This window comes from Triplophysa rosa, linkage group LG5 (assembly GCF_024868665.1).
Source record: "Triplophysa rosa linkage group LG5, Trosa_1v2, whole genome shotgun sequence".
Lineage (NCBI taxonomy): Eukaryota > Metazoa > Chordata > Actinopteri > Cypriniformes > Nemacheilidae > Triplophysa > Triplophysa rosa.
The window spans coordinates 10,824,208-10,849,267 of NC_079894.1; the positions used below are offsets into that span (position 1 = coordinate 10,824,208).

General features: G+C 37.4%; 1 long non-coding RNA gene across 1 annotated transcript; it reads right to left on the reverse strand.

Annotated features, from left to right (window-relative positions):
• Nucleotides 1-347: 347 nt before the first annotated feature.
• Nucleotides 348-13,306, reverse strand: LOC130554134 (uncharacterized). The gene is made up of 3 exons (XR_008962948.1): nt 6,345-13,306; nt 5,748-5,983; nt 348-866 (listed from the first exon to the last, which is right to left on the reverse strand). It is a non-coding gene; the product is annotated as an uncharacterized LOC130554134 (long non-coding RNA).
• Nucleotides 13,307-25,060: the final 11,754 nt, after the last annotated feature.

The window sequence follows — 25,060 nt, forward strand, 5'->3', positions numbered from 1 at the left end:
ACCATGTTTCATCAGTTCTTCTGTATCTCTTAACAGCATTTGTCCAACAACACAAATATCTCTCTCTGAAGTGTCCATCACAACAAGTTCCCTTCAATATATATAATGCAAAACATGCAACGCGAATAAATATACGTGGAATATTTGACAATTAACTGTCATGGTTCTGCCCCATCTTGTCCTGTTTTTCTTGACTTAGTGGCAAAATCGTTACAGAACCTCTTGTTTTATGTGGAGAGAGGCAATCTGGTGCTGATTGCCTTCCATCTCTCAGCCAGCGGGAAATCTTTGCGACAGTTTTTACAACACTGTAAACAGACAATTCCGCTTATCAACCACGTGGGGCAACAGTGAGCAGAAGTTGCTCGTTGTCGCTTTAAATCAAAACAAACTAACTGCAGTTTGATTGATATTAATTGGAATGCAAAATAAAAAAACATGATATTTGAATTTTTTTAAAAACGGAGTTACCTCATTTTGGAGCCAAACTCTTCATATATTATTTGAGTATATATTTAAAATTACACAATTACATAAGTTTGGATATAGCTACAGCATTTATTCAGATTTATCACACAGGCATGCACTGATCCAGGTGTTTGTGTTCAGTAATTATTTGTTCTAAACCTGTTTAAGTCTGAAAACCAACATGAAAGCATTACATCCTGTACATGTATCTTGTTCTTTTGATTGGCTGCTAAACACATTAATTCTTAATGGTGTTAACATAGACAATGAAACATCCCTCTTTTGTTCCTGTCATGTTCTTCTTACCGAGTTCATCTTGAAGAAAACTGTCAGGAGGGTTGACATACTCCATGGTGGACACATCAAGTTTCCAGTAGTGTTTAGTACAACGCACTGTTCTGTTACACACACACACACACACACACACACACCCACACACACACGCACACACACAGGTTATCAGGGCCGGCAGAGCAGGTAGTTGCCTAACCTCAGGCCTGGAGGTGGGGCCTCCATAACTATAACGTGTCTCCAACTTCGACGCACATATCATCAAACTACTGCAAGAGTGTTTCGATAGCATATACGCAGCAGTCAACTTGAGTCTTCCCATACAGAAATGTATTTTGAAAACGTATTTTCAAAAGTTTTTTTAGGTAACAGTTTTTTTATGGAGTTTTTTTTAGGTAACTATCCTTTCTTATCCTATCCTATCATTTAATAAGCTTTAGTAGTAAGCATCTTAAGGCCAAATGTAGCTCCTAACTTACAGATTTCTGAAAAATTCTTCAAAATAATTACTGTGTCAGTCCTAATTTTAGGACTCGTAAATTTTTACTTTTTTTACTAGAGTATTTCACGAGTGCTTTAGTGCTAAAATCAGTTACATGTCAGGCTGACAATTTACTGAACATATACTTCTGCATATAGCAACTTTTTATTTTACAGTTTTTTATTTGAATATGTCAACATGTTTATTTTAAAATCTTTATTTGAATGTGGCAGCATGATACCTTGATTTACATATTTCTATGATTAAATCACTGAGAGAATTGCTGTGGGTTTTAGTAAATCTGCTGACATCCAAAGTAATGAGGTTAACCCTGCCCTTTCTCTCGGCAGCTTTGTGAATAGGTTTTAAGAGAAAACTCTTAACTAAAAACTTTTACAGCTATTAAGGAGAACTCCTAGTTCTAGGGGAGGCCAGAGGGGGCCAGTGCCCCTGTGTCAGCACACTTGGTCTCCCCACTGGCCCCCCCCTAAATCTGGAATCGTTCCTGGAATTTTTTACCACAACCGAGCAATTTCGGGTGCAATGCACAGTTTGTCCTGCGAGTGGCAGTAATGATGCTTGTGTGCCAAAAGGAAGATTACGCAAGCAAGACGCAAACAATGTCGAGACTGTGCGCCTTCAGCGAGATTACGTCTACATCATACAGGTAATGGAAATATTGTGTAAAAATATTATGAAAATGCATATCATTACACATCATATTAAAATACTGACCTATATTTTCCGGTGTTGCGCATGTTAAATCTACATATAAAGCAGCCGTGACTCGTGCCTATACAAAGAATCAGCTGCTGCCAGAGAAGTGTAACACACTAAAGAAATGTTATATGTTAATCAGGGCTGTGCAGAGACCTTTAAAGGGGCAGGTGCTCAAAGTATAAAAGGGGCACATGGAACAAGGCTTTAAATATGGCTGTGCTCAAAACATCAATACAGCAATACTGTATATAGCGATGCATTCCTTGCCGTGTACGTGATATCAATACGGATGCTTCTGTAATTGATAAAGCAGCAAATGCCATGATGCTGGGATTATAAACTTAAGTGAATAAAGTTGTCCAAAAACCTTAAAGGTATAGTTCACCCAAAAAATGAAAATTCTTTCATCATTTACTCACCCTCAGATTATTCCAAACCTGTGTAAATGTTTTTGTTCTGTTGAACACAACAAAAGATATTTGGAAGAATGTCAGTAACCAAACAGATCTCATCCCCCATTTACTGCCATGGTATAGGGAAAATAAATACTATGGGAGTCAATGGGGGATGGATCTGTCTAGTTACTGACACTCTTCCAAATATCTTAGCTAATGTTGAGGGGGCTGCTGGGGATGTTGTAGAAAAAATAGTTTTGTCATATTAAAAATATAATTCTGATAATGATAATAAAAAAGCGTTGATAAGTATAAGGATGAGAAAATCAGAATAAGGCCATTTTCAGACTTCTTTTTCGAAGCTGCTAGCGTCTGTTTTACATTATAATCCTATGTAATAAACCGTGTTTTCCAAAAAAAGTGCTGAGCCCTTTTTTAAACACCAGCGCCGACGTCTTTTTCTGCAGCTCAGAGCGTCTTTAGAGGTTGAAAAAAGTTCAACTTTTCTGGGAAAAAAAACGCCCTACGTCAAGCTCCCTTTTCACAGCAAACCAATGATAGAGACCTGTCGTTTCCATAACAACATGCGAGGAACGTGATTGGTCGAGATGGCTCAAGCTCTAAAAAATAAAATGGCGGCCGAAACGCCCGTTGGAGGATAGTTTTGTATAAATGTAAGTTTAATTTTCACTTTCAGCAACTTCTGACTGCATTTCTAGCGAGAAATAAGTAATGTAGTTTTTAAATATGTGATTAGTTATTGCAAGACGAACTCTGTTTCTAATTCAAATAGACTTCTGTTACGCTCTGTTTCTCTGGGCTGCCTCCGAAGTCATGGCGTTCTGCTGATATTTGTATTTTTTTACTAAAAAAGCGACTTTGTCAACTTTTTCTTGTTAAAAAAAGAAGTAATGTCTGAACATGGCCTAAGCCTGTTTTACCAGTGTTACAGTGATACTGTAAATAATAATAATGCTTCAAAGTGTTAATAGTTTTAGTCAAACAATATAAAAAGACCTGATCCCTCAACGCCCGTGAAACTTTTCTCGCCCAAACAGCAAACATCGATTCAAGAAGTGAACAAGCACCTTTGTTTATATATTGCTGTGTGTAGAAGTAACATTAGCTGCAGATAACGTCACGTCAGTTCAGAGCAGGCTACACACATACAACAGCAGTGCATGCTCTCTTCGCGGAGTTCTTGTGAAATACTACTACTTAGTTATAATAATAATAAATACACTAAGAAGTAAACAAGCACACCGCTCCACTGAAAACACCACTTACCCGGCAGCCACAAACAGTATGTAGATCCTGGAAATGCGCTAATCTATAAGGCGTCTGAACGTGAGGAGTCCTCCCAGATGAGGTCATCAGGTGAAAGGTCATCACGTGAGTGATTTATTTAGGGTTAAATTATTATTCATTAATTTAACTAATAGTTAGATTGAGCTGGGCTTCACAAAATGGCCTTTTTATTCTTGTTGTGCTATGTGTCATCGCAACGAAATTTCATTTTGATGGAAATCTAAAATGACAAATAAAGTCAGTCTAAGGGCGTTTTCACACCAGTCTATCGATTGCTTTGTTCCGAAACCGGGGGTTAAATCGCTACAATATTTAAATTTATTTTACGAACCGAACTAAAATACATTTAAATATTGTAGCGATTTAACCCCCGGTTTCGGAACAAAGCAATCGATACACAGGTGTGAAAACGCCCTAAGTCTAACAAGCTGACAGCGGAGAAAACAAGCTGCTCTTCTAACTCCCGCAAACAAAACCCATCTGACAAGAATATCTGGCTTTATTGTTTATAATGTTGATTAATTAAACGGGCTTGATGCCGACTGTTCAGACGTGACAACTCTAAGGTCTTCTGTAGCTGTAACTTAATCCTGTGGTGACGCAGTTTTTATTCTTATGAAAAATACAAATATTCGAATAGCATTTTTAATTTTTGAATAGTTATTGCGGATCGAATATTTGAACATTCGTGCACAGTCCTATTACATCCCAACTTTCGAAAACTCCTGAACAGCAAGATATGTTCATTGTTTAGCAAACAACTCAGGGAAGGGGGGGGTAAAGAAACTCTGCCAGCAGTGCATCCAAGTGCGGGATGTACAAGTTCCACGTGTTGTCACGTGACTGCATTTTTTTCGTTTCAACTTGTTCGGACCAAAGCAATCAGTGTGGTGTGAAAGGGAACCAACACTGCTGAAAAATGCTACAATGTATAATTTTTAAAAAATTGGCCCAGACCAAATGAACCGAACTAAAGGTGAGAAAGCGAGACTAGGGAGGGGAACCAAGATCCTTTCCTCTTTGAGTCTTCCAAAGTAACCTAGCAATTTCCCCTAGAAGGCGGGCCTAGTACGCGCCCATTACATAAAATATATTTATTATTTAATATATTTCGACCTATGTAAATTCTGTATGGGTTGGCTGCGCGCACATAGATGTCCTATATCATGCAGCGCGAAGCATGTCCCCGCAAATCTCTTTTACAGTCATTGGCGTTGTTTGTCATAACTAAAGATGATTATTTTTACACGTCTTAAAACGCTTGCCCATTTAAACTTTCTATGGATTTCTCAGTGGAAGTAGGCACACAAGTAGATGCAGTTGTAATACAGCGCAAGGCTACAAGCAAATTCAATATCGCGTCTTTTTGCGAGTCTTATATAAGTTACAGTGAAATATGTCAAAAACACAAGAAAACAGACCGTTAGCCTATGTCTTAAGTGAAAGTCAACAGTCGGATATGTATCTCTAGATTGGATCAGTGAATTAAAGTGACTGTTGTTATTACGGAATAAACCCTTTCAGTGTAATACAAGACCCAGCAAAAGTAATAGCCCATTGAAGTCTCTGAATGTAGGCTATAAAGAGAATAAACACTTTCCTGCAGCTGACTGGTTTTTAATTCATTTATTTATGATGGTGCTTTTTCCCCATTTTAAATGTATACTCAACCAAAAGAGTGGAAAAGTGGTGGCTGTGTTACTGTAAAATTGTTGCAAAAAATAAAAAAATCCCGGCTGCCAAATTTTTTTATTTTGAAATAATTTCAAATTGAAAACGAGTTTTTAATAGTATCATTAACTTGTTAAAATTGTTACATTTTTACGTTGTAAAAAATAGTTAATAATTTATTAATTCTAAAAGGCGGAGGGGCTTCCAAAATAAAATTTGCCTAGCCCTCCAAACCTGTAGAAACAACCCTGTTATTCAATGAAAGGTCTCCCTGCGCTACGCTATATTTGTCTGGTAAGTAATATGCACACACATACAGTGCACACCAAAGATATTGTGTAAACAGAATTTCTGAAATTTAATTCAATTCAAGAATCAAGAGTTGAAATTATTATGTGCTGACATTCACATACCTGCCACACAAGTCCTCGATATCTTTAATGAAAAGTCCTCCCTGGTGCTTGCATTGGTTTTTACATGCCCGTGCTTTATCTATATCTTTGTAAATGATGTAACATTTGCCATCCTCTGGATTTTTCTTGAAATTGATGCCATCCTTTAGTTCACGGACTGCTGATGCCTCCAGCCACAAAACCGTCCGTGACACCTGTGATGTCATTGTGCTTCAGCAGCCTCAGAACTGATTTTACTTATCAAATTATTCAGAAAAGAACAACAGAAACATATCAACAGGGTGAATTTGATGATAAAATAAAATATCAAGCAACATTTTATATTCAAATGTAACAAAACAATTTTCTATGTATAGCCTTCTATTAAACATTAAAAAAAATATTTTTAACATATTTTTTGTCCTTGCTTTTTTCTTGCAAAGCTGCTTGGAATAAATGCAACATTGTCAAAAAGCACTATATAAATACATTTAAATTGAATATTAAATTCAATAATATGAATATAATATTAATATTAAAACTACAAGTAAATAATCCAAATTTATATTGATGTTTCAACATTTCTAAGTAAATGTAAACTATTAAGAAGAGAATTACCTGTCCCAGCACCTGCTCTGTCCAGATTTAAGAGTTACATTGGAACAGGGCAGAACGTCCCTATGTGTCTTCAGAAAGGGGTTGGCTCTCACATGAGCAAAATGTATATGCGCATTACCCTACACATTTGTTTCTGAGTATGTGCAATCCCCTGGGATTGAAACCACAACCTTGGCGTTGTTAGCACCATGCTCTTACCACTGAGCTACAGTAAAGCTATTGTACTAACTATTGTATTCATATTTTGCTGTGGCAAAACTCCAAAAAGATGAATCTAAGTAATTATAACAACTTAATACAAGCTTTCTTTATCAAAACAATTCTTGAACAAGTATTTAGATACGTTTTTTTTATTTCTGACACCTGTACCAACAAACTGAACCTCCTCTCCTAAAAATCACACCCTATTTAAACATCTTTATGACCCTGTTATATCTTTAACAAGTCAATGCTTATCACCGCAGAATGTATACATCATCTATTAACTGAAAATCCATTTATCAGCTCTTCAGAACTACAAGAGCAACACAGAAATAATAGAACAAACATGCAATACAAAATAACATAGAAAAATCAACCGAACACGTAATCAAAAGTGGTAAAAAAAACTTTGATCCACCTCCAGTGGATTCAGGTGGTAGAAGTATCTGTTGTTGAGTATTTAGAATCTGGTCTTGCGGAAATGTCATGGTTCTGCTTCTTTTAGTCTTGGATTTCCTGGTCCTGAGGCAGAGCCATGACAAGGTCTTTGGTTATGTGTGGAGAGAAACATATTATTGTCCTTTTGACAATAATATGCGTTCTCTCCAGTGTCTTGTCATTGGCCCTGCCCCTCTCGTTTCCCGTATTACTTCCCGGCGTGTTCCATTACCCTCACCTGCCCTGTGTCATTATCCCTCGTTTGTCTTGCCTTTAAAATGCCCTCATGTTTCTTTGTCCTGTGCTCTTGGATTGTGTATGTACGTGTTCCATGTCCGTGCTCTTGTTCCTGTGCTCGTGTTACCAGTCTAGCGTTTGTATTCGTTATTTATATTATTCTTATTATTTGGACCTTGTTTTGTCTTGCCCCCTCGTGGGAAGTTTTTGTTTTATTGTATTTGCCTCTGTTTAGTTTTTCCCCCTCATGGGTGTTTCATTTGTTATTAAAGTTTTGTGTTAACCCCGTCGTTCCTGCCTGCAATTGGGTTCTTTCCGCCACGCACCCCGTGACAGGAAAATTCAGGTTCGGTTAGGGCGTACTCCTATTAGCCCGGTTGCTCTCAATCGTGCTCCCCCTTTGATTCTTTGGCTTTGATTGAAGAATTAGCGCTGGCTGTTGATTTGGATTGTACCTTGTAATGATGCTTACGCTCCTGCAACATATAAAATTTGCAGACTATAATCTTGACACATCCACTCAGAGGGAAGTGGTATTTCGAATAAAAGTGAAAAGTTCTGTGGTTAAGTGCTGTGCATTGGAACATAATTTGTGTGAGAGTGTAGTGCTCAGTGGGGAATCCCCGTCGGTAGCGTGGGAGCTGAGCAGTGGTGTAGTCTAGTTTTTTGTAGTGAGTATACTCAGATTCCCCCCTCCAGCCTACTCACCCGTCCCAGGTTGACAACCCATATTTAAGCACCACCACCCTCACGAATGCATAGAGTATGCCTCTATATGTAATCAAGAGCATTCTGAAAGATTTATTGCAAGTAAGATTTCAGTGACAGCTGGGGGGACTTGCTGGTTTTGTTAATCACTGTCTAACTCGCGCACACACACATACTTTAACAGGAAAGAGTTCTCATTCTGTACTCCACACCTACTCCGGTTTGTAATTAGCAGGTTGATTGACTCTTGCATTGAAGGAGTGACGAGTACTGGAACCTTTCTGCCTCTTTTGCCTCAGATCTCTATTCGCTTGAAGTACTGACACAGTTTGTTTTCCAACTCTGAGAGGGCCTTGCTAATATCTGGATGAGCCTATGACTGGCTGCTGGAGGTGTATGCAGACAAGGGCATTTGTGACACTTCCCCCTTCTCGTCTTCGATTAAAAAGCATCATCTGAGTTAATGTTATCTTGGCCAATTTTGACCAATGCTGAGACGAAGGCGGTTGACAAGAGTTTTCAGTAAATTTTCTCTTGCTCGTCAAAATATACATGAAGGCGTTTAACATCTTCAGTGAATGGGAGTAAAGATGGGGAGTTCCACTTGGCTTCCTCAAATGTTCGCCGGGCTGATGAGGAAATGTATTCAGGCCATCTGTACTGATACAGTTGTTGGAAGCTGTTTGTCTTTGTCTCCACTCATGGTAGAGTGGCTGTCAACAAGCATTGCGATTTTGTGTCCAAGTTTCACAGCGACACTAGCTGTTTGATACCCAGAAGTCTCTTCAGTATATCCAGCTGTTCTTTTAACTGCATTAACAGTATGCATGAAGTTTTTGGGATGGATGAGCTCTTTAATAGATTTAAGGTGTATTACCTCTCTTGCACATATAGGAGTCTTCCAAGCTCTCTTATCTTTTGACGAATATGTTCATGCATCTTAACTCTTGAGCCATGCTTGTTGTAAAGATGCTTCCCCAGCTCTAAAATGCACCAGTCATTTCTAGCTGCAAGTGCCACTTCATCTTGGTTCATGGCATTCAACAGTTTCCAAAGGCCGTGAGTCATACCTGGTGGGCGAAGCTGTGCAAAGCCACAAAGAGCCTGCACACGGGTTTTTCCAGGTTTAGGCTTCACGTCAGATGGCTTGAATTTGCAAACCTTCACATGTCTCCACAGAGTCTTTTTTAGGAAGAGTCCTTGGCAATATATGCAATGCATTAAGCTCTCGCCATCTAGGTTCTTTTTAGGCAGTTTCCGTGGAATCATCTGTCCTGTGCCTGTATTAATAACAGTGGTATTGTGAGCAAAGTTACCTTTGTTACGTAGATACTCAAGCTGCATTTGCCTTTCTTTGGAGTCCTTTTGATGACTAAGGGCCTTCGCTACCTCAACCTCTTTGCTGTGCTTGCGTTCCTAGTTATGGTGGCCTACTAGTGCACATGACAACGAAATTTAAAAAGCAAATATAAGTTCACAACACAACGCAATCAAGCTACAACACAACGGAATAAAGCCACAACACAACGGAATCGAGTCACAACACAACGGAATAAAGCCACAACACAACGGAATAAAGCCACAACACAACGGAAATGCTCCCGACCACTAGGGGGCACCAAAGTTCTTATTATTGTTCTATATTTTTATGGGCACATTCGGCACTTCCGTGCTTGGTTCAGTGCAGACAGCAGCGGGAGAGAGATCCGGGAGAGCATTAAGGATTTTCACGCTGATTATTAAAGCCGAGGACAAACATTCTAAGACTTTTTCTTTCAACTGGAGCGGATTCTAGTCAGAAAACAGCACACGACTGCTTAAGACCACTATACACATTAACACATTAAATTACTGATGACGACTGGACTTTCTGCTAAACCAACAAATCTATTGATCTATTTACTGATATAGATGAGCAAGCTTGCATTATATTCCCGTTTCGTTAGTCATAAAACCGCAATGCTCACGTTTATTTACACTTGGTTATGCGTTAATTGTTTTAGAGGTTATGCATGCATAATAAAGGTTAAATAAATTGGTAATGAAAACAATATTTAATAGAGTGATCAATTATTCGTAACAGTAAAAAAACGAACGCAGACTTAAGTCCAGAGCTTGCTCACTGAAACTGAGATAGGAGACTGTGGCATTGTCTGGATCTAAATGCAGACTTAAGCCCATTGCACATTGAGTCCGAAATTTGCGTCCGAAATTTCCGCACGTTAAAAAATAAATACGACCTCACGTTGTGTCAATCACATTTACACACTGCCTCCGATATTTTCGTCCGTCATAAAAAAATTCGGACCAGGTTCGATTTTCTGCGTTTTTCGCATCCGTCAAGCATTTTGAGTGGCCTTTTTTAACCATTCAGAGACACAGTACAAACGAGAGCCAAATACGAAAAAACGCATACGACAATTTCGGACTGTATGTGCAAAGACCTTTAAAGTTGAAAAGTACTTTAATCAAAATAATAATAAAAAATACAACGTGTTTTGATCGCTGGATCGAAATTTGATTGCTTAGCCATGTTTAAAACAAGACTGTATGTTCTTCTGTACCCTTACACACACACACACACACACACACACACACACACACACACACAGCGTAAACTATAGCTTTTATTTTCGATTGACAATATTTAGCTTAAGATGGCTATCCTTTTTCATGAAGGAAAACGTTTCGTTGTAATTGCACCTGCTGCTGTGTGTTTTTTGTAAATAATTTGCATTTGTAAATAATAAAACGTGTATTTTCCTTGAAAACAGCCGTGTTTGTCATTTAAAAACATCTATATAATAATATCCCAATAATAGCTTATTCAGTTGTATTTTGTCAGATTTTCTCAAAATTTTCCTGTCTTGTTCCTCATCGTTTCAAGTGCATTCATAATGTCAGTGGCAGGTGGCCATGGTAAATATAAATTAAGGCAAATATAAATGGCATGGTAAATATAAATTATTTAACCAAAGGTTAAATAATGCATACAATCATAAATAAATGTGGACACAGCCATTTATTTCCGTATTCCGTTTGACAATATTTAGCTAAAGATGGTGTAATCAAGGAATTTGTTTTTAATGCACATCATTGCTGTTTGTTGTTCTGCATTTACCAAAGAAAATAAGTAATACAATAAAATAAAAAAACTAAATATTTTCCTTTCAATGCTCATCGTTTAATTTTTGATTAAATCGTTTTTGGCCGTAGTCATTTAAAGTCTTGATTATTTCAATTCATATACACACAATAGAAGCAAAGCATGAAAAACATATTTTCATTTAATTCTTTAATTTCAACGTTAAAGAAATCATTTCATTTACACGCTTAGCCTATTGTAAATACGACCAATGTATAGCTCACAATACAGTTTCTAGCATTTAAAATCATTTAAACACATATGCACAGTTAAAAAAAAACTCTACGAGTCTACGATATGTCGGTCGAGGTTTTGGAATTCATTCTTTCAATCCAAATTATGTAGGCTAGCTATATTGAAGCAGCGGAGTTAAACTCATATGCTGGTTGTTAAGGCAGAATGCCAATGCAAATAGGCGACAATGCAATGCAAATATAATCTTATGGTGTATTTACAGTATATATGATGTTTGTGTAAAGGTGATTCGAAGCACCGGGATTATCCTCTGTTATTAGTTTTGAGCGGCAGTCGTGAATGTCTATAGCTCATTTCCAGTGGGAGACATGCGGTAAGCTGCAAAACGCGAGGGTTTCGTTGGCGGCACGGAGGTGGTGCGCAAGCGGTGCCCAAAATCCTTCCACTGGCACGACTCTTCGCAAGCGCTCTTTTTGTGAACGGCATCCACGCTGGCTTTAACCTATCAACATTTTAGTGAGCTCAAAACACGGAGAACATAGTTTTAATAATGGAATTCCCGAAGTTATATGACCTAACAAAAAGAAGACAAATACAGAGATTTAAATAAAGAATACAGAGTGGGTTGATTTGCAAGTTAAAATACACTATACGCGCAAAATGTCATAGTAAACTGTGCCTAAAATGAGCGTCATTAGTATTAGTCATTACCGCAAAAATTAATATACATCAACTTCAGGCTGGTTAGTGACCTTGAACGTCCGCCCAGAGACATTTTCACTATGAGAGACAGCAGCAACGCAGCAACTCTGTCCAACTGCCAAGTCTGGTGAAAGGGCCATAACATACATTAGAATGTCATGACTAGCCAAAATCAAGCATTCAAAAGCGCTGTGCAAATGTGTTCATATGAGATTGTTTGCCATTGACATTCAGTTTTTCCACAGTAGAGCACACTTTCCTTTTAAATGCTTTACACAAGCAAAACAGGCTACCAAAACCACTAAAACAAACCCCAGCAAAACGCGCACCTCCTACCCGGCATGACCTAATTTATCATGCCTAAAGTGCCCCCTAGTGGTCGGGAGCATTTCCGTTGCGTTGTGACTCGATTCCGTTGTGTTGTGGCTCTATTCCGTTGTGTTGTGGCTCTATTCCGTTGTGTTGTGACTCGATTCCGTTGTGTTGTGGCTTGATTGCGTTGTGTTGTGAACTTATATTTGCTTTTTAAATTTCGTTGTCATGTGCACTAGTAGGCCACCGTACCTAGTGACAAATTCTTAGAAAATTCTTAGAAATGTGGTCGTTTCCACTTAAAATTATAGAAAATATAGTAAAGAAAAAATGTATTCATAAAGAGCCTTAACCCTTAAAAGAGCTCTTAAAATCAAACATTTTAGGAGTAGCGAGGAGGACTTTTAAGAGACTTAAGAGTTTCTTTAGCAGCAGAGAAAATGGACAAAAAACGAAAAGTGAGAAGAAATGTGTTGCAATGCATGACAATTTCCATACTTTTAAGGTTTATCAGATTTTTTAATTGTATTGTTTTGTGTGTGTGTGTTCAACTTTTGATTATCTTGGTTTTGGTTTTCTTGTATAGCTGCTTTGATGCAATGCAAATTGTAAAAGCGCTATAAAATAAAATTACATTGAATTGAATGACAGTGCGTTAATAGGACACAACACATTAGATCATGCAGGGTTTTTAATTTTTGAATAGTTATTGCGGATCGAATATTTGAACATTCGTGCACATTCCTATTACATCCCAACTTTCGAAAACTCCTGAACAGCAAGATATTTTCATTGTTTAGCAAACAACTCAGGGAAAGGGGGTTTAATAGATCTGTGGAACAGTGCCGGGTTAAGGTAAAGAAACTCCGCCAGCAGAGCATCCAAGTGCACATTAGATCGCGCCAGAAATAGAAGAAATCACCACATTAACATATTTAGCAACTGGAGAAATGCAACTATGTAGCAGAGATGATTTGGTTCCGTCACAACCTTCTACAGTGATCACACAAACAATTACAGAACTTACAGAAACTTATTGTGTCACTGTTCATTTTCTATCAAATAAGTTGATATTAACAGCATGGTAAATAAATTAAAAAAAAAAAAGAATATATATACTGTATATATAGTGCGTGCGTGCGTGTGTGTGTGTGTGTGTACCTGTGTGTACGGTAAAACAGGAAAAAATACATGTGCAATTTCGAACTAATGACCCTATACTTAAAAGCGCTCTTTTTTCCTTCTTGGCCAACCAGCCATTCACAGTCTTTAAAAGACTGTGTCATACATAGCAACGGGGTCAGCCCGCTCGACCTGATTTTGCCAAGTGGTTGATGTCCTAAGGGCAACATATTTTGTTGACCTAAGGACAACATTTTTATAAATAAAACCTAAACCCACACCAAACCCCAACCCTAACCATAACTTACCCCTAAAATCAGAGGGAAATGATAAGTGAAAAACAATGGTCTAGAAGCACCTAATCCTGGTTGGAAGATTAAACTTCAAATAAACTGTAAACTTATTTCTGAAATCTGATTGGTTGATATAAATGTTGTCCCAGGGTCAACATGATGTTGCGCTAAGGACATCAACCACTTAGCAAAATCAGGAGAGCCGGGTCTGCCCCGCCTCCTCTCTAAGATAAAAGTTTTTGTCTTTGTTGTCTAAACTGCACTGGACTGGTAAAACCTGCATCTTCCCTTTACCTTCTGGTGAAGCAGTAAGACTTGTGCTACTATCTGAACTCTCTTCTGATGTGTCAGGAATGTAGGCTACTCTTCCTCACTGAACTCATCTTCACTTGAATCAAAAACACACGAGTGCTTAGAAATCTCTCCTCTAGCCTTAAAGACAATAATCATTCATTTTAGTTAGTCCGCATTCACAGGTATATTCTTTAACATACGGTATTATAAAAACACTTACCATAGTGGATGTTGCCCTTTTGAATGCATAAGCTTGATGCTGTTCAGTAAGCCCAAAGGGTGTACGTTTCTGTCTGGTGCCTTTGATGTCTGTATTTTCATCTTCACTGCTTACACTGGAATTTTCAGATTCGAAAAGATCATCTGATTCTTCATGAATTGCAGGTCTCATCTAAGAAAACAAAAGAGGCACTCGTATCATATGATGAGTCTTCATCAAATGCAGGAATATGTATTTTTGTTTCATATACAGTAATACAAATACTTTTGCTGATTTGAAAGCAAGTTTAATGTACTTTAAATAGATACAGAAATCACACAGCAAATTAATCATTTAAAACTGTTTGGAAACCAGAAGCTCAGTCCAACACCATGAAATTCATTTGTAGCTTTTTGAGTACATACTTGTACATCAACCATTACCAGACATTATCAAAAATAAAGCAAATGATACGGAAATTAAACATGTTGAAGAATATCCTTGATAATGAAAATATAAATTTAGTTTATTTTTGTTTTCATCATGACAAATGTTTTTCACATTTTTGTAGATATGCAATATCTCAGGCCAGGTTTAAGTTAGTGAAGAATCAGATTACCAAACCAGAAATACAAAAAATGAATCGTAGTTTCAATGAAGTATCGGTTGATGTTAACCTAGATTGCAAAGTAACCACTGAATCAATGTTAAAGATGTTTGATTTATCAACGATAATTGAATGGATTTAATATTATGTTTGCACCCACAAATAACAAATGACGAAACAAATGTTATGGTGGTTAGTGTTTGCTCAACACTTGACTCTCATTAAGTATATTCAATTATTTTTTTCAGCAGTTGCAGTAGTGCAACTTTTGCATTGTTTTGTAGATTTATTGCTTTTCGTGATGTTTGTCTCACTGTTATCAAGTGTAAATATGAATGAGTTTTAGGCATTAATGATTGGTGTAAATGTTCTGGTTAGCAGATGCAAAAGTACTGGGAGAAGATGAATAGAAAATTCCTAACTCACAAACATGCACATCAACACTCATCATACAAACCTTAACAATGGTGGCAATCGACAAAATAATTCAGATAAACAGATCAGTCACAATGCATGCTGGGAATCATGAATGAGTTTTGTACTATGCTGGTCCCTAGCATGTATTGCAGCATGAAGCTTGTTTGTTTGTTTCATATGCTGATTCTTGATGTCTTTGTGTGTCTTGGTTCAGTAGTTTAAAACTGAGTATATTTTAGAATATATGCTTTAATATTACACTGTATTTTCACAGGTTTGGTATGTATTATCACAATAATGGTGGTTTGATTAAATTTTAACATTTGCCGATGCACAAGTGACATTGATTCAACGCAACAAACACTGACAAATCAACTATTTTTTACATTGATTCAATGGTTGTTTGCTAAATGTGGGTATTCGTTTAAAAATGCAGGTAGACCTGAATGCAAGCTTGCACAGCTGGAGTTAAAACAGACTAAATCAGAAGTGTGCAAACCTGTTCTGCAGATTTTAGCTTAACCCTCATTAGATACTCCTGAATCTAACATTTCACTGGAAGTTCCAGTTATTATATTTTTATTAAAATGTTTTTTTTAAGGCAAAAAATATTTAGTTTTTTTTATATGAATTAATCATTTACAAGATATTAGTTAGTGACCTAATTTCATGCAAAATTTAAGATAATCCTATTTTTTTAATAATATATCACATTATTATGCTGCTTTACAACAAAGACTGTTTTTAATTAAGTTAAAAACTAAAACATATCTGTAATCACACATACCTGTTTATAAGACGTCATAGGATCAGAATACAAAACGTCATCTTCACTGTCTGTGTAGTCAACCAAAGGCTGTATTCAGAAACAAAAACCCTGAAATCATTCTCAGTTAGCACATTATTCGCAATCTCATTTCCAAAATTCCAAAATAAAGCATTCATTAAAGTATAACAAAATAACTTGACATACAGCTTATATGATAAGAGTTCAGGGTTCTGATTCCCCATCAGGGATTATTGAGCAAAAATACATCATTCATAAGACAAAGTTAACAAGTATGCTCAAACTGATTTTGCCAAGTGAGAGATGTAATTCGGGCAACATACTTTGTTGACCCTGGAACAACATTTTTGTAGAAAAGCCTATACCCATCCCAAACCCTAAATTATCCCTAAAATCAGAGGGCAATGATTGATGAATAACAATGGTGTACAAGCCCCTAACCCTGGCTGTAAGCTTAAACTTCACATAAACTGTAAACTTATCCCTCAAATCTGGGCCCGTATTCATGAAAAATCTTAGCGCAAAGAGTTGCTCCTAGTGACAAAATTCTAAGAAAATTCTTAGAAATGTGGGCGTTTCCCCTCAAAATGACAGAAAAGATCCTAGTAAAGAAAAAAATAATTCATAAAGCATCTTAACCCTTAAAAGAGCTCTTAAGGTCCAAAATTTTAGGAGTTGCGAGGAGGACTTTTAAGAGACTTAAGAGTTTCTTAGAAAATGGACGAAACACAAAAAGTAAGAAGATATGTGTTGCAATGCATGATAATTTCCATATTACTTTTAAGGTTTATCAGAATTATTGTTTTTGTGTGTGTTCAACTTTTGTTTATCTTGGTTTTGGTTTCCTTGTATAGCCGCTTTGATGCAATGCAAATTGTAAAAGCACTATAAAATTAAATTAAATTGAATGACAGTGAGTTAATAAGACAACTATGAGGCGCCGTAAAGGGTTTAAATCAAACTGCGCTTATGAATACATATATAAAAGCGTGCATACACATATATACATTGCTCACATATACATGTATACTATTGGATGTTCAAGCAAACACATATGAAAAACATGTGCGCACTAATGTGAAATCCATACCAATACATCTTAACTGTTAGTTAAGCTTGCATGTATACTTTTTCGCGCATACATATAAACTCGATGCGTGCAAACACACCTATACAATACTCGCACATACATATAAACTCTGCGTACATACACATCTATAAAACATTCGCACATACATACAAACTCTGCGAACACACACATCTATAAAACACTCGCACATACATACAAACTCTGCGCACATAGACATCTATAAAACACTCGCACATACATACAAACTCTGCGCACATAGACATCTATAAAACACTCGCACATACATACAAAATATAACACGCTTTAGTTTGCATGCATAGTGATTTCATATGTGGATGTGCGTGCTTTTCAGTGTAAACGGAAGGCTTTTCGGTCAAAACGGAAGTCGTCTTCATTTAGATCAACATGAATCTAAAAGCGATAATAGCCTTAACGTTTATTAGTGCTTTGCTTGCTTCTGCAAGTTGCAACCCAGCTAACAATTTTTGGTTCCCAGAACGTTACCCTAAAGTTAGTTTTTGGTTCCCAGAACGTTATTTCTAAGGTTCGTTTTTGGTTCTCCGGGAAAGTTTTCTTTACGTTAATAGAACGTTAGTTTCTGGTTCCCATAACGTTCTGGGAACCAAAAACTAACGTTAGGGGAATGTTACTCTAACGTTATAGAAACCATGAAACTAACGTTTTATTTCCGTAAAGATAACCCAAAATAAACCTTAAAAAAATTTTCTGATAAAGAAACATTCCCAGAAGGTTAGCCTAAAATATTTTTCTCGGGTCCGTTTGGCCTCACTACACGTCTGTAATGAATACATCCATGCTGTGTTTTTATCCATCGCTAATGTCTAATCTAATTAAAATAAGTAAAATAAATCATCACACACAATATGGAGGATGAAATCAATGCATTAGATTATTCTTTTAGCCTATTAATTCCGTTTTCATTACTGAAGAAGCAGATTTAAACAGCGCAGTATATCATTTCTAATAAAACCACTGTGTGTAGGCCAACATCAGACATTTTAGATATTGAAATAAAATAACCAATGACATCTACACAATATTTAAAGCAGATTTTAATTGACAGAAGAATAAACATTTAATTATCTTCAGGCAATATTCTTGTCTCACCAGAGAAGTATAGCGCGGCGCCGTCTTTAGATATAACAATCAAAAGCCCTGAGTTTCATTCATCACGGTCTGTTGATTTAGATTGAAAATCACGAAAATATAAGTTTACTCTCAAATAGGGAATTAAAAATAAAATAAATAAACCGCTAAACTAATGTGTTAGTGTGTGAGGTAAAACGAAATGACCGTTAATTTTTAAATGACGGGAGTCCACGGCAAAGGAAAATGAACCCATTATAATTTCAATTTTTGTCCACGCTGGATCCGGCGAATCGTGCGAAGCGACAAACCCTAAGCAACATGCTGGTTACTGCAAAAAATGACTTCTTACGAAGTCTTTTCTTTCTTATTTTCCGGTAAAAATGTCTAAACATTCTTGAATCAAGAAGCATTTTCTTGATGAGCAAACTGACCTAAGAAAATAAGTCATGTTTTTAGTAAAAAAATATGAAATTTCAGTGAATTTGTGCTTAAAACAAGCAAAAAAATCTGCCAATGGGGTAAGAAAAATAAACTTGAATTGAGTGACTAAGAAAAAGGTCAACCTTAATTCAAGATTATTTTTCTTACCCCATTGGCAGATTTTTTTGTTGCTTGTTTTAAGCACAAATTCACTGAAATTTCATATTTTTTTACTAAAAACAAGACTTATTTTCTTAGGTCATTTTGCTCATCAAGAAAGATCTTGATTCAAGAATTTGTTAGACATTTTACTGGAAAACAAGAAAAAAAGACTAAGTAAGAAAGTCATTTTTTGCAGTGTAGTCATGTTGCGTCGGCGCCTGTCAGCGTCCGGTGTGGACACGAGTGTTAGGCACTTTAAAACGCTGATTAAAGAAATCGGCTACATCATCTGCATTGCAACTTGCAGAAGCAAGCAAAGCACTAATAAACGTTAAGGCTATTATCGCTTTTAGATTCATGTTGATCTAAATTGAAGACGACTTCCGTTTACACTGAAAAGCACGCACATCCACATATGAAATCACTATGCATGCAAACTAAAGCGTGTCATATTTTGTATGTATGTGCGAGTGTTTTATAGATGTTATGTACGCAGAGTTTTATGTATGTGCGAGTGTTTTATACATGTGTATGTACGCAGAGTTGTATTTTTGTCATGTTTATATGTGTTGTACGCGATTGTATGTATGGTTTTATAGATGTCTATGTGCAGAGTTTGAGTTGTGCGTTATAGATGTTTGTCGAGTTTGTATTTTGGTGTTGTTTCAGATGTGTATTAGCATGAGTTTGTAGTATCGCGAGTGAGTTATGTGCGATTTGTATTATGTGCGAGTGTTTTATAGATGTGTATGTCGCAGAGTTTGTATGTTTTGCGAGTGTTTTATAGATGTGTGTGTACGCAGAGTTTGTATGTATGTGCGAATGTTTTATAGATGTGTATGTACGCAGAGTTTATATGTATGTGCGAGTATTGTATAGGTGTGTTTGCACGCATCGAGTTTATTGTATGCGCGAAAAAGTGTACATGCAAGCTTAACTAACATAAGATGTATTGGTATGGATTTCACATTAGTGCCACATGTTTTTCATATGTGTTTGCTTGAACATCCAATAGTATACATGTATATGTGAGCAATGTATATATGTGTATGCACGCTTTTATATATGTATTCATAAGCGCAGTTTGATTTAAACCCTATACGGCGCCTTAACAAACAATTAGATCGTGCAGGGTCATGTTTGTGACCGATCCTATTAGAGACACGCTAACATCTCCAAGACAGCGCAGAAATGCCATAGCGCCAGAAATAGAAGAAATCACTACATAACATATTTAGCAACTGAGAAATGCTATGCAGGAGAGATGATTTGGTTCTGTCACAACCTTCTATAGTGATCACACAAACAATTACAGCACTTACAGAAACTTATTGTGTCACTGTTCATTTTCTATCAAATACGTTGACATTAACAGCATGGTAAATAAAAAAAAATATAGTGCGTGCGTGTTTGTGTGTGTGCGTGAGTACGGTAAAACAGGAAAAACTACATACGTGCAATATCAAACTAATGACCCTATACTTAAAAGCGCTCTTTTTTCCTTCTTGGCCAACCAACCAATCCAGACCTTAAAAGACTGTGTCATACATAGCAACGGCGTCAGCCCCGCCTCCTCACTAAGATACAAGTTTTTGTCATTTCCTTGCTCAGGAAGTTGCTCTCAGATTGGTGCTGAATCGCTTTTAAGTTAAGACTCCTACGTAAAAGTTTTTAAGCTAAATTAAGAGCTTTCTGAGAGGATTCTAAGAAGCTTTAAGAATACGGGCTCAGGGCCAATCTGAGAGCAACTTTGAGCAAGGAAATGACAAAAACTTGTATCTTAGTGAAGAGGCGGGGCTGACCCCGTTGCTACGTATGACACAGTCTTTTAAGGTCTGGATTGGTTGGTTGGCCAAGAAGGAAAAAAGAGCGCTTTTAAGTATAGGGTCATTAGTTTGATATTGCACGTACGTAGTTTTTCCTGTTTTACCGTACTCACGCACACACACAAACACGCACGCACGCACTATATATATATTTTTTACCATGCTGATAATGTCAACGTATTTGATAGAAAATGAACAGTGACACAATAAGTTTCTGTAAGTGCTGTAATTGTTTGTGTGATCACTATAGAAGGTTGTGACGGAACCAAATCATCTCTGCTACATAGTTGCATTTCTCCAGTTGCTAAATATGTTAATGTGGTGATTTCTTCTATTTCTGGAGCTGTGGCATTTCTGCGCTGTCTTGGAGATGTTAGCGTGTCTCTAATAGGATCGGTCACAAACATGAACCCTGCACGATCTAATGTGTTGTGTGTGTCTTATTAACTCACTGTCATTTTATTTTATAGCGCTTTTTGTGTATTTGTAGGCCTATAGCTGCTTTGATGCAATGCAAATTGTAAAAGCGCTATACTATACTATTGTGATGTGCTCATTTGCAATACTTATCAAGAAAATGACAGGGCACATGTTACACAGACATTAAAAAGCGTCTTTAACTTGCGTATGGTTTTAATATATATAACGTTAAGTCTACTTCGAAGACGCGTGTGTGCGTGGAACGCCCCTTTAAGCTACACATATTAAAACACTGCATTTTCACATCAAAATCACAAATATACTTTACTATGTAGCATCTTACAGGTTAATTTTACGCTACAGAACTTTAAAAGGATCCCTGGGTATAGAGCAATGTATGGCTTAATATATGAACAATGGCATTGACTTTATAATTGTGAAATAAAAAACAGCGTAACTGTCACAGTATTCATAAACTTTGAAAAAATATTTTTACTTGGAGGCCGCCATTTTTTTGCGTCAGAATCCGTGATGTCAAATGGTTGCGACCTAAACCTGTTCTCTTTCGCAACAGCGAAGCACACACGTTTTCCATATATAACAGTAAAATATGACACGTAAAACAAGATCAGATATACAAACACACAGGGACAGTAGGTGGCGGTATGTTCTCTTGACACAAGCCAGCCATAAAAGAAGAACGCGTTCAGTATTAGACGTCTGTTCAAGGTGAGCGTGCATTAAATCATCGCTTTAAACTACCGCCTTTGAGACATTTAAGACTATTTAAGACATCAGCATCCACCATAAGCGTATACTTTATACATTATGATAATATACTCATAAACACAATAATAATGCTTGCGGTTTGGTTATTTATTCTGTATTAGAGCACACGTGAATATTAGCCCCCGTCAGCTAATGACCGAGGGAGAGAAGACAATAACGTTAGGCTACTGATGTTGATAAATCAACATCAAAAAGTCAAAATATTAATATGCATGTTTGTGTTGTTTCTGACAAACAATATTAAAATGTAGGAAAATACACCAAATAGCGTCTTTATTTACTTCTTTTAGCATTATATAAAAGGAGGAGCGCCAACAGTAAAGGACGAGAGAGAACCAGGCCTGGACTTTACGTTATGTTTTATTATGTGTGACATAGTGCACCAGGCGTAAATTTCTCGCCTACTGTTTTATGAATACTGAGGTTTGGGACATACTACTCTTTTGCCTACTGCTTTTTGCCTACTATATAGTATGACAGTATGCGGTTTGGGACACAGCGAAAGCGTCCTTTGTTTTGATCAATGAGCTGCAATACAGTTCGGTTAATTGAAACTTTTATTTAAATCTAAACTAACAGGTTTTGCTGCCTACTCGATTGGCTTTTTTGTTCATATGCAATGATTTTTATGCTAAAAGTGCTAGAATTTTTTATTCAAATCTCACTTAACGCCAACGTTCGGGCGAAGTAAGACGCGAAAAGCGCCGTTATGAGTCAATAAGATGTCTGAAATATATTAATTCTCAGCCCGCAAAGAGACAGAGGATGTTCTGTGTCCATTAGAACTGACTTTTGTCTCTTGACTGCCGGGTATTTATAAAGCTGTGTTATTGTGTGTTAAAGACAAATGTAACAAAATGCCTTCGTTTAAGAGTACCTAATGTTAGACGGACGCTTTTGTGAAATATTTTTCAGAGTTAGCCTTTATTTTACCTTTGTTTTATATGAAAGTTTATCCATGTTTGAGTTTTGTTTGTAGAAAACATTGTCAGCTTTGTTGGCACTAAATAAGTGGATGTTGTGCTTGCAATCTGGGTAAAGAGTGATGTTTGTTTAACAAATGTTTGTTTGAAATTATGTCTTTGACAGAGTAAAATGAAAAAAAAAAGAACACGACAGCAGCGCATCTTGTGGAACAGCAGACTCATCTCCAGTCAAAGACAGACTCCCTGAGACCACCAAAATGGAAAACAAAGTGAGACTTATTTCATTCTTTAACATTTTTCTAACAGGTCATTGTACTTTTGTACAATTTCAACTGAATCTGTAACAATTTGAAAATGATATGTTTCTAATTGGTCTTGTATGTACTGTAATTTGCCTAATATCAGTATTAGATCCAAAAGCATGTTGTAGTAATTTGGCTTAATACTGACAGCATGTTTTCAAACATTCCAGGTACTTGATCTTGGATTATTTGGTGGAGTGGATGTGAAGTCTGGTGAATGAAGCTTGTTATGTCTTATTGTAGACAAGAAGCTGGAGACTGTAAATCCTTTCAGTAACTTTATTCCCAGCTAACACGTTCAGCATAACATGCAGGCACATGCTCAGTATCTCTACTACTTCTCGTCTCCTTTCCTATACCCATCCACATAACTCAGACGCTTGAGTGCCATCTAGTGGCGCATTAATGTGACAACACCACATATTCCCCTTTTACTCAAATGAATTACACTAAGCATGAAATAGAATCACATATAACTGAATTACCTGAAGCAACACATTAATGAATGCAGAAGAGCATTCAAAGCAATGAACCAACAACTCAACCACAACTCAGCACTTAACTTTCATGCAAGTACATGATGTGTGTGCAAAAGTCTGTGTCAATTTCTGTGACTAATAACATAGTCCTTTAGCCAACCTGGCTCACGTCTTTGACGTTGTACTCTAGGACCAGCCTCAGAAGACACTGAATTTCCAGACAATGGAACATGAGAGGGCATCACTTTTTCAGCATTGGCTGTCATTCCATTATCCAACTCTCTAGTTGGCAAGGGTGCAAGACACGATGCATGCCACTTTTTCCATCATCCAAGAGGTAAGTGTAAGGACCAACTTTTTTCCTGACCTCAACTGGAGGAGTGAACTTTGGATAAGCTTTTGGTACATGTACAGACTTTTTAATGCGCACTTTATTCCCTGGTCGAAAAGAGAAATGTCGCACTCGATGCTTGTAGTCAAAGCGAGATTTCATGACATCCTGACGTGAGGAAACACGCTTCTGCAGTGGTGTCGGCTCATGACCAGAAGGTGAAGGTTTCAGGACATTGAGACGGGTACGCATTTTCCTTCCATGAAGCAATTCGAATGGGGAAACACCTGTTACAGCATGAGGTGTAGCGCGGTAAATCTGCAGGAAGTCAGTCACTGTTGATTTCCATGGTGCGGATTGTAGGATTGCTGATTGGATTGTACTCTTGAGAACTCTGTGAAAGCGTTCAATAGCACCATTTGCAGCAGGATGATACACTGAAGTACGAATGTGCTTAATATCTCTGTCTTTCAGGAATGCAGCAAACTCAGGGGAAGTGAACTGAGGCCCATTATCACTGACCAGAGTGGTCGGGTTGCCGTGTCTGCTGAAGACAGAGGTAAGAAATGCAGTCACCTGTTTTGTTGCAACAGACGCAGTAAAGGCTACCTCAGGCCACTTACTATAATAGTCAGTGAGTGTCAGAGCATATCGACAGTCCCAGACAGCAGTCTCGAACGGGCCCACAATGTCTATCGCCAGTTTTTCCCACGGTGCAGAAGGTAAAGGAACAGGCTGTAGTGGAACAGCAGAGGCTTTCGCAGTTTTGTCCAGAGAAAGACATAAATGACAGGCAGCAATTTTCTCTGTCACAAATGTGTCCATGTTTGGCCACCAATACATCTCACGCAGGCGTTGCTTCGTTCTCACAATTCCCTGATGACCCTCATGTGCAATACGGAACAATGACTCACGCAATTTTCCAGGCACAACCAGTCTAGATCCTCTAAACACAAACTCAGCTTGCACACTGAACTCATGTCGGAGCTTGTAGTATGGATGAATCACAGGATCCACAGCAGCGGAAGATGAAGGCCATTTACTCGCAATTTGTGCGCGCAACGCAGAGAGTTCAGAACAGTGAGCATAGGCAGTAGCAAATTCTTCCTGGGATATGGCAATCGGACCAGAAGACAGTAAAGCAACAAACTCGGGTTCTGTATCCGACTCAGCATCCAAAGGAAGAGGCAAGGGCAAGCGGGAT